The following is an 11,064-nucleotide window of genomic DNA, read 5'->3' on the forward strand; positions in this document are numbered from 1 at the left end:
CTTTTGGTAAGATTGCCATTTTTACTATGTTAATTCTGCTTAACCAAGAGCATGGGAGATCTTTCCACTTTCTGCTGTCTTTTTCAATTTCTTTCTTCAAAGATTTAAAGTTCTTGTCATACAAGTTTTCCACTTGTTTGGTTAGAGTTACTTCAACATATTTTATGCTATTTGTGGCTATTGTGAATGGTGTTGTTTCTATGATTTCTTTCCCAATCCTTTTATCATCTGTGTACAGAAGGGTTACCGATTTTTTTGAGTTAATCTTGTATCCTGCTACATTACTGAAAGTGTTCATGATTTGTAGAAGTTCCTTGGTAGAATTTTTGGGATCACTTATGTAAACTATCATATTATCAACAAACAGTAAGGGTTTCACTTCTTATTTTCTAATTTGTATCCCCTTGATCCCCTTTTGGTGTCTTATTGCTCTAGCTAGGACCTCAAGAGCTACATTGAATATATATGGAAAGAGTGGACAATCTTTTGTCTTGTTCCTTATTTCAGTTGAATCACTGGAAGTTTCTCTCCATTTAGTTTGATGTTTGCTATTTTCTTGCTGTATATTGCCTTTATTATGTTTAGGTATGTTCTTTGTATTCCTGCTCTCTCTAAGACCTTTATCATGAAGGGATGTTGAATTATGTTGAAAGTTTTTTTCAGTATCAATTGAGATAATTATGTGATTTTTATTTTTATATTGTTTATATAGTGGATTATGTTGACATATTTTTGTATGTTTAGGTATCCCTGCATCTTTAGGAAGAAGATGACTTGATCATGGTTTGATGATGGTTCTGATGTATTCTGATATAATCCAATGTATCTTATCAGGTCACATTGGTTTAAAACTAGAAGTCAACAGCAATACTAATTACAGAAAGCACACAAACACATATAAATTAAACAGTGCTCACTGGATCATCAATTGGTCAAGTAAGAAATAAAGAGAGAAAATAAAGAATTAGTAAAATCCAATGAAAATGACCATACAACATACCCCAATTTATGGGACACAATGAAAGCAGTATTAATTTAAAAGGAAAGTTCATAGCACTAAATGCGTACATAAAGAAGCTGGAAAAATCACACACTAATGAATTAACATTTGAAACTTTAGAACAAAATGAAGAAAACTCACCTAAGAGAACTAGATGTCAGGAAATAATCAAATTGAGAGCTGAAATAAACAAAATAGAAACAAAAAAACAATACAAAGAATCAAGTAGACAAAGAGTTTGTTCTTCGAGGAAAATCAACAAAATAGACAAAACTTTATTCAAACTAACTAAAAGGCAGAAAAAGAATATCCAAATTAACAAAATCAGAAATGAAAAAGGGACGTAACACCAGACACAGATTAAATACAGATAATTATCAGGTCATATTTCAAAAACCTGTACTCCACAAAATTGGAAAACTTAAAGGAAATGGACAACTTTCTGGATAAATATCACTTACCTAAGCAAATTAAACTGACTTATAACTACCGAAGTAATAGAAATAATCATAAAAAAAACCATGCCTGGGACCAGGAGGTTTCAGCTCAGAATTCTATATGACTTTCAAAGAAGAACTAATACCAATACTTCTCAAATTTTTCCACACAATAGAAACAGAAGGGACAATGCCAAACTTTTTAATGATGTTAATGTGATACAGAAACTACATAATGATTCCAATAAGAAATAGAATTACAGAACAATCTCCCTCATGAATATTAAAACAAATACTCAATAAAATTCTTGGAAAACTGAATTCCAAGAATTATCGACCATAATCAAGTTGGCTTTATCCCAGAGGTGTAAGGATGGTTCAACATATGATAAATCTATCCACGTAAATCACTATATAAGTAAACTAAAAGAAAAACGCATATGATCATCTCACTGGATATTGAAAAAGCATTTGACAAAATCCAGCACCCCTTAATGATAAAGGTCACAGAGATATCAGAGAAACAAGGAATGCATCTCATCATAATATAAGCAATATACAGAAAGACGACAGCCAAGATCAAATTAACTAAAGAGACACTCAAAGCAATTTCACTAAAACCAGGAATAAGACAAGGCTGTCTACTCTCTGCATATCTATTCAGCATAGCACTCAAAGTTCTACCTAAGGCAATAAGAAAACAAAAGGATATCAAGTGGATACAGTTGGAAAGAAAGAAGTCAAATATGTGCTAATTGTAGGTTAAAGGCCAATATACACAAGTGACCCAAATAATCTGAGGGGTGAACTCTTACAGCTGATAAATACCTTCAGTAATGTGGCAGGATACAAGATCAACTCAAAAAATTAGTAGCCTTCCTATATACAAGTGATAATAGGGCTAATAAAGAAAACAGAGAAACATCACCATTCAAAATAGCCAGAAATAACAAAAAATATCTTGGGGTAACACTGAGCAAAGAACTGAAAGTCAGTGAAGAAAGAAATTAAAGAAGACATCAAAAATGGGAAGATCTTTCATGCTCTTGAATAGGTAAGATCAGAATAATAAAAATCTCAATTGTACCAAAAGCAATCTAGAGATTCAATGCAATCCCCATCAAAATCTCAATGTAATTCTTTACAGATCTTGAAAGAACAATACTCAAATTCATATTGGGAAAAAAGAAAGTCTAAACAGTTCTCTTTAATAAATGAACTTCTGGAGGCATTGCCATTCTTGGCATCAAGCTCTATTATAGAACTACAGTAATAAAAGCAGTTTTGTATTGGTATAAAAACAGACAGGTAAACAAATGGAATTGAATCAAAGATGTGGTTATTAAGCCACACACCAATGAACACCTGATTTTTGATAAAAAAGTCAAAATTATATACTGGAAAAATAAAGCATCTTCAACAAATGGTGCTGGCATAACTGGATGTCAGTATGTAGAAGAATGCAAATAGATCCATATCTATCCCCATGCACAAAACTCAAGTCCAAATAGGTCAAAGACCTCAATATAACTCCAGTCACACTGAACCTCATAGAACAAAAAGTGGAAAGTAGCCTTCAACACACAGGCAAAGGAGACCACTTCCTAAATATAATAGCAGTAGCACAGACACTGATAACAACAATAGAAAATGGGACCTTCTGAAACTGAAACTGTTGACGTAAGTCACAAAGCAATCCCACACAAGTTTGGAATTATGATTAATAAAAGGGTTATTTATTTAAGGGGAAAAACTTACACATCACTGTCCTAGACAACAGCCCTCTGCATGACCAGGAACAGAGTCTAGTGGCCAGAAGCTGAGCTGATAGCAAGAGAATAAGAGCAGGGCTTCCTCTGCATTTTAAAGCAAAAAGATCATGCCCAAGTGGGCTGTATCCTAAAGGCTATTGGCTGAAGGAGTGGAAGGTGCTCCTGCAGCAACTCCCCCTTTTGTTTAAATAAGAGAGTTCCAATCCTGTTACAAAACAATTTACATTAGGAACAAATATCAAGTGTAAGATTAGAATTACAATCAGCATAAACAATATTTGTAGCGATGAGTGGCAGGCTGCATTCCTGCCCGGCTCCTGGCTGCCTGGCAGCTTATGCCCAGAAATAACAGCACACAAACTATATTCATTTAAACACTGCTTGGCCTATTAGCTTCAGCCTCTTACTGGCTAACTCTCACATTTTGATTAACCCATATTTAGTCATGTGTGTAGCACCAAGAGGGGTGGCTTACCAGGGAGGTTCCAGCCTATGTCCATGTTGTATCAGAGCTTCATTGCATCTGCCTAACTTCCCTTCTTCCTATCATTCTGTTCTGTCTACTCCACTCACCTAAGGGCTGGCCTATCAAATGGGCCAAGGCATTTTGTTTATTAACCAATGAAATCAACATAAACAGAAGACTCTCCCACATCATTTCTTCTTTTTCTGTTTAAACAAAAAAAGAAGGCTTTAACTTTAACATAGCAAAATTACATTTAACAAAACAGTTATCAAGTAAGAATTACAGTTACAATATTTATATCTATTTTATCTTTTATCATAACAAAGGAAAACAACTATAACTATCTATCTATTCTTCAACTCTATCAAAGACTCAAGATGGAGGACTCTCATTGGTTAATAAAAACTGCCTTGGCTTTTTGATAGGGCAGGATTTAGGTGGGTGGAGTAGACAGAACAGGATGCTGGGAGTGAGGCGGATGCCTTGGGCAATCGCTATGCCTCTCCTCTCTGGGTCAGAGAATAAACATTCTATCCTAAGGAGTCTAAGTCTTATATTGGAAATAGCTTGGCTAGATCATAAGAGGATGGTAACTATGACTATCTAATCTTCAACTCCATCAAAAGCCTGAAAAGGCAGATAATATTACTTGAGCAGGCAGGATGTACAATTAAGTAGCTTCCAAAGTGAGCAATATATGAGAGAGACAACTAGCTGCCTGAGCAATCATCCAAAGTCTCATTTTGCAATGTTGAAGCAACCAACTTTGGCTATGGCCTAGTATAATTGACAGACCATTTTCAGAGGCAGGAAATTTTTCAACACCGTCTTATCCTGTCTTGGCAAGATTTGACAGTCCTGCTTATCCATTTCCAGATATTATGTAACTTGTAGTTGAGGCATTTTCAGTTCCTTGCCCAAAGGCCAGTTTTGCCAAGATGAAAACAAGCTGCAAGTGGAGTGTCTTTGGTGCTCAACATTCTCTTGGGAATAGATTGGTGTTGTCAGAAGCACCCATGTCTCATGTCAACAGAACCCTAAGTTATTTAAATACCATGTTCCACAGATCCTTAAAGTGGTTGAAGATTACCTATCTAGACAGAATATAATATCTTTGTATCTAAAGAACCTAATTGATCTGACTGTATGTACAGCAAGCATGAACAACTATTGACCTATAATAATTAATACCTGTATAACTTAAAGACTAAAACTTCATGTCAGAGTATTAAATAACCTATAAACAAATGTGCAAAAAATTAGGACAATGATCTCAAAATGTAAACATTATATAAGTATCTTGATCATAGATAGGAGTAATATATAATGCAATATGAAAATATGTCCTAAAGGTTGTATCAATATACAAAATGTCCTCAACATAGATAACAACATGCAGATATACAATCTGACAAAATGACTTTGTATAAGTATACAAATAATGTAAACAAAAGTAACAAATATAATTTGAATATGTATCAATATACAAGAACTATACCAATGTAAATTACCCATGAATAATAGTTCAAGAGTATTCACTCTATTACTCACTATTACTATCCCACACCTTTTTTAAAAACAAACAGTTTTCACCCCAAACCTCTATCTAATACAAGTAATAATCAACAACTCCTAAACAGTGTTCCCAACCCTATGGAAAAATTGCTTCCTGCTGTCATGGGAGCAATGTTCTCTTGATGGAATCCTGCAAAATTAAAGTGATGATTAAGTTCCAAATTTACTGTCTAGTATAGTTACAAACAATTTTCGAGCAGTCGATAGGTATTTTTTTCAAAGTTCTTATTTGGAGTTCTGGCAATAATGTCATGAGAAGGTGCACCATTTCAGCAGCTGGTAACCTCCAAAAAAGCAGTCTAATAGTAACACTGTCTGCATCACAATGTCATCTCAACTAGATAGAGTTGTTGCTGTGACACCCCATCTTCTTCCTGGAAACTTCAAAGATTACTGTAGGAAAAGGATCTGGAGGAAAATCTATTGTTCATCATGAAAAACTTAAACATCATTCATATATACATACATTCAATGAAGAATATGATATAGACAGAAAAGGCATGGAGAAAGTAAAAATTTTTCTTAAATCTTTCTTTTGTCCCATATCAGATGGCTCCCAATATGAGACAGAAACTCTGAATTTTCTTTTTAACAACACACTCGGATTTAGAGAAGTACAGAACCGTTGTCCAACTCCAAAACCAGCTGAATATATTAGTACATGTGTGTGTGTTTGTGTGTGTCTGTGTGTGTGTGTCTGTGTGTGTAAATGTAAGTGTAACCCATTTCTGGATTCATAAACCATATTCTGTTTTCCAGATGCATCTTAGTGGATAGTTATTTTTTCCTCTGTCAGAATTCAAATATCCAGGGTCTCTTGAATTTTTGATGATGCGTATTTTTCTGCAAAGATAAGATGAGAACCCTGCCTCAACCATAATGGTTTTCCTTACCACCTCTATGGTTGTCACCATTGTGGATGAGCTGTCATTTCTCTGTTTCAATGTTTCTCTTTTTCAAAGCAAAACTTTATTAATTTTGATGGTATCCATAATTTTTCTTCTACTGTGGAAATAAGACCAAAACTCCTAACCCCTCCGACTGCCGGCAGCCAGTACATTTGGCGCTCCCACATGGGGCAGAACACCGGGCAGCCAAGCCACCTGAAACCACCGGTACCCCACAGTCTGCTGCGGTCGGCAGATTCCTGCTCAAAATTCACAGGCGGGCGGAGCCAGCTCAACTTTAATTCAGCTGATTGAGCCGGAGCACGCATTTTTTTTTATTATTATTATTCCCACGCCTCCATTCGGAGTGACGCAATATCCTTTACTGTGCCAGGCCTGCTGCTTTGCTCCGCCCAGGAGCTGTTTGCCCGGCCTCACGGGCCGCTCCGCACCGCGGGACCAGACAAAACCGCGGCTCGCTCCTGCGCTCCGCGTGTGTCCCCATAGCCGTAGCCACTAACGCGCTCAGCCAGGTCCAGCCACCGGCCGTTGAGAGCCGCGCGCACGCCCGCGCGCGATCTGCCTCCCCCCTCCCCCCACCTCAGGGCGCCGGGTTGCCCGCCAAATTGTTTGTGAAGCTCTTGTAGATACTCAACGTTGATATTAAGCTAGCGGTTCGCTACCCGCTCGCGCGCCAGCTGTTTGTGCAGTTTTGCAGAGGTTCATCCTTGATTTTAAGCTACCGGAACATCTCCGCTGCTTCCCCAGCTACTGTGCTCTGCGAGGGACGCCATCTTTGGTTGCCCAAAACACGTGAAACTCGGTGCACTGCGCCATCTAGTGGCAGACAACAGTAATTACAGGTAATTTTTCATTTGATTGAAATCAAGCATTTAGATTGAAAACGTCTGATAATATCACTATTAAAGGATTCTATAATTTGTTTAATTACACGATGACTGAATTTTTGAGCGATACAGATGTGATTTCCTTTGGCTGGATAATTACAGGGCTTGGTATCTTCTTTATTTTTGTTTGTTTCGTTACAACGTGGTTGGAAGATAAAAAAGAGATAGAGTCCTTACAGGCAGGAGCTAAAAAACTAAACAAGGACATAACTGGTTTGGAAAACCCTAATAAACAGCTTGAAAAGACGGTTGCAGCTCTCGAGGAAAGGAATAATAGACTTTCCTCTGAGATGGCTTTGTTACTTGAGAAATTTGAAACTTTCGAGAAGTTTGAATCTCATGAGGAAAGGAATAACAGATCTCTCTCTGAGATGGCTTTATCACTTGAGAGGAAAATGCAAGGTATGGAGGCAGGAACAGCGGATCTGAATCATAAGTTACAATCCCTGTCGGTAGAAACTGAAACATTATCTGAGAAGATTTGAACCGTTGAATGTATTAACAAGACTTTATCAAAGAGCTATGAAAGATTGCTGGACAGAATTTCAATACAAGATGGCACCATTCATGCCATAAAAATTCTGTCCAAGGATGAGACGTTATCGGTGTTGGACAAACTTCATACCCTTGAATCCTCTATGAAAGCCTTGGAACATAATACTGGGCAAGAGATTGAGGCATTGCAGAAGGTAATGGTAAATAGATTTGAAAAGATCGAGGAAATTATGGACTCTCATGAACAGGAGCAAATAGTACAAAAGAAAGTCCCAACCCCATCGATAAATAGAACTCTCTGGGATAGCTTCAATAGAACTCTACCTATTTTCCCAGTGATAACTACAGAAAAGGTGACTGGTTCTAAAAACCCTAAGATCACCAAGGAATATACATGGGAACCCATCCGTATGAATGATCTGAAAGAAATTAAACAAGCTGTTATGAATTTTGGGATGCATAGCTCCTTTCTTAAGGAGATGCTAAAGTCTTGGTCCATTACAATTAACCCCACCCCTAGGGACTGGTTGGACCTAGTCTCAGCTGTTTTAGAGAACGGACATCAGTTGAGCTGGAGGTGCATGTTTAGACAAGAGGCTAGGCTTTTAGAACAGCAGGAAAGATCAAAGGGAGTTGACATCACCCTAGATCAAATTATGGGTGAAGGACTTTATTCTGATCCTCTAGAACAAGCTAATTATGATGAACACACTCTATCCATATGTACTACCGCAGCCTTGAAGGCTTGGGACAGGGTTCAAGACCCAAGACAGAGAACGGAATCATATATCAGAGTTAAACAAGGTCCGAGAGAACCATTTGTTGACTTTTTACATAGACTAACTAAAGTTGTACAAATAGGGATATCTGACCCAGAAGCAAGGCAGGTAATAATTGAGTCCTTGGCTTATGAGAATGCCAATGTAGAGTGCAAAAGGGTTTTGACGCCTCTAAAGATCAGATCAGCACCCCTGGAGGAATGGGTCTTACATACAATGAATATTGAATCAAATGAGCTTCAAGCCGATACGTGGGTAGAAGCCATTGCCAACGGTAAAAGGAGATATCAAAATACCAAATGTTTTAATTGTGGCAGAATGGAACAAATGAAACGGAATTGCAGACAAAGGATTTACAGGAATAATAATAATAATAATGCCCTTTCCAGGAATAACAGGAATAGGAGGCCTCAGCCTTCAGGGTTATGTAGGAGATGTGGGAAAGGGAGACACTGGGACAGCGAATGCAGATCGTCAAGAGATAGGCAAGGAAATCCGCTGCAGGCGGGAAACGCCATGGGGGGCCTCTCGCAGGCCCCCATGGCGAATGTGGTCCAGTCATTTCCAGCTACAACGGAGAACATGCCTTGTCAGGACAATTAGAAATCCCCATGTCTGCTGTTGGAAGCAAAAATAGCCCAAAAGATGAATTACGTGTATTTTGGCAAACTTCTATAAGTGATCAAAGACCGAAGTTAAGAGTGTGTGTAAATGGCATTTTCATTACTGGCCTGCTGGACACAGGAGCGGATGTTAGTATCATTACTCCAGAATCTTGGCATCCGTATTGGCCACTACAGGATGTAAATGTTCGACTTTTGGGAATTGGGACCCTATCTCGAATAAGGCAAAGCATGAGATGGGTCGAATGCATCGGTCCTGAGGGACAGATAGGAAAATTAAGGCCATATATAGCTAATATTGCAGTAAATTTATGGGGTCGTGACCTATTGCAGCAATGGAATACTCAAATTAACATTCCTGCTGCCTCTAGAGCATATATTTCTGAGGAAAACATCAAAAGGTATTACAGATGGCGAAAACCAGCCATTCGGGCTGTACAAGAACACAAACCAATGGATGCCCCTCCAGAATCACCAACGGCCCTACCTCTAAAATGGTTGACTGAGAAACCGATATGGACAAAACAATGGCCTTTATCTGAGGAAAAGTTGCAAGCTTTAGAACAGCTAGTACAAGAGCAATTGGATGCTCAACATATAGAAGACTCTACCAGCCCTTGGAATTCTCCTGTATTTGTGGTTAAGAAAAAATCTGGTAAATGGAGAATGGTGACGGATCTCAGAGCTATAAACAGGATTATTCAACCTATGGGCTCTCTGCAATCTGGACTTTCTTTGCCTTCTTTATTACCAAAAGGATGGCCTCTCATAGTTATTGATTTGAAGGACTGTTTCTTCACCATACCTTTACAAGAAAAAGATAGAGAAAAGTTTGCCTTCACAGTGCCTACTTATAATAACTCTCAACCTACCAAGAGATACCAGTGGACCGTCCTCCCACAGGGCATGTTGAACTCTCCTACCCTGTGCCAATACTTTGTGAATCAACCATTACAAATAATACGCAAGATGTTTCCCAAATCCATTGTTTATCATTATGTGGATGACATCTTATTGTCTGATTCAAACGTGGATACCTTAGAGAGACTGTTTGAAGAGGTGAAAATAGTTCTACCTAAATGGGGATTACAGATTGCTCCCGAAAAAATTCAGAGAGGAGATTCAGTTGCTTATCTAAGTTATAGAATAGGTTTGCAAAAAATTAAGACACAAAAGGCACAAATTAGAAGAGATCAACTGCAAACTCTTAATGACTTTCAAAGGTTGTTGGGAGACATTTCCAGCCTTCGACCGGCTGTTGGGATAACACCTGATATGATAATTCACTTAAACAAAACCTTAGATGGGGAGAGAGACCTAAACAGTCCCAGAGAATTAACAGCTGAAGCAGAAAAAGAACTGACAATGGTTGAAGAAAGATTGCAAGAAGCACATGTGGATAGGGTGAATCCAGAACTCAGTTGTATTCTCATTATATTGCCTTCAAAAATTTCTCCTACAGGAATTTTAATGCAAAGAGATGATATTATCTTAGAGTGGATCTTTCTACCTCATAAGCCAAGTAAGAAATTAAAAACCTATGTGGAAAAGGTTTCTGAACTAATCATAAAAGGCAAATTGAGACTTCGTCAACTAGCAGGCATAGACCCAACAGAAATCATAGTGCCTTTCACCGCTGATGAGATACGAAAATTGTGGGAAGATAATGAACCATGGCAAAGAGCTTGTGCTAACTTTTTAGGAGAAATTAATAACAACTATCCAAAAAGCAAAAGGCTTAACTTTATAAAGAGAACTTCTTGGATTCTTCCTCGAATTGTCCGTGATGCTCCAATAACTGGAGCCCGCACGTTTTATACTGATGCTAATAAATCAGGGAAGGCAGGCTACAAATCAGAAGACTTGAGCAAGGTGGAACAAAGTCCTTACGATTCTGTCCAAAAGGCAGAGTTATTTGCCATTCTTATGGTGCTAAGGGATTTTAAGGAACCTCTTAACATTATTACTGACTCACAATATGCAGAAAGAGTTATCTTACATATTGAAACTGCTGAATTCATACCTGATGATACTGAACTAACCTCATTGTTTATCCAGGTACAAGAAATGATCAGGAACAGACTTTGCCCTATGTATATAACACACATCCAATCCTATACGG

This window comes from Arvicola amphibius, chromosome 2 (genome assembly GCF_903992535.2).
Source record: "Arvicola amphibius chromosome 2, mArvAmp1.2, whole genome shotgun sequence".
Lineage (NCBI taxonomy): Eukaryota > Metazoa > Chordata > Mammalia > Rodentia > Cricetidae > Arvicola > Arvicola amphibius.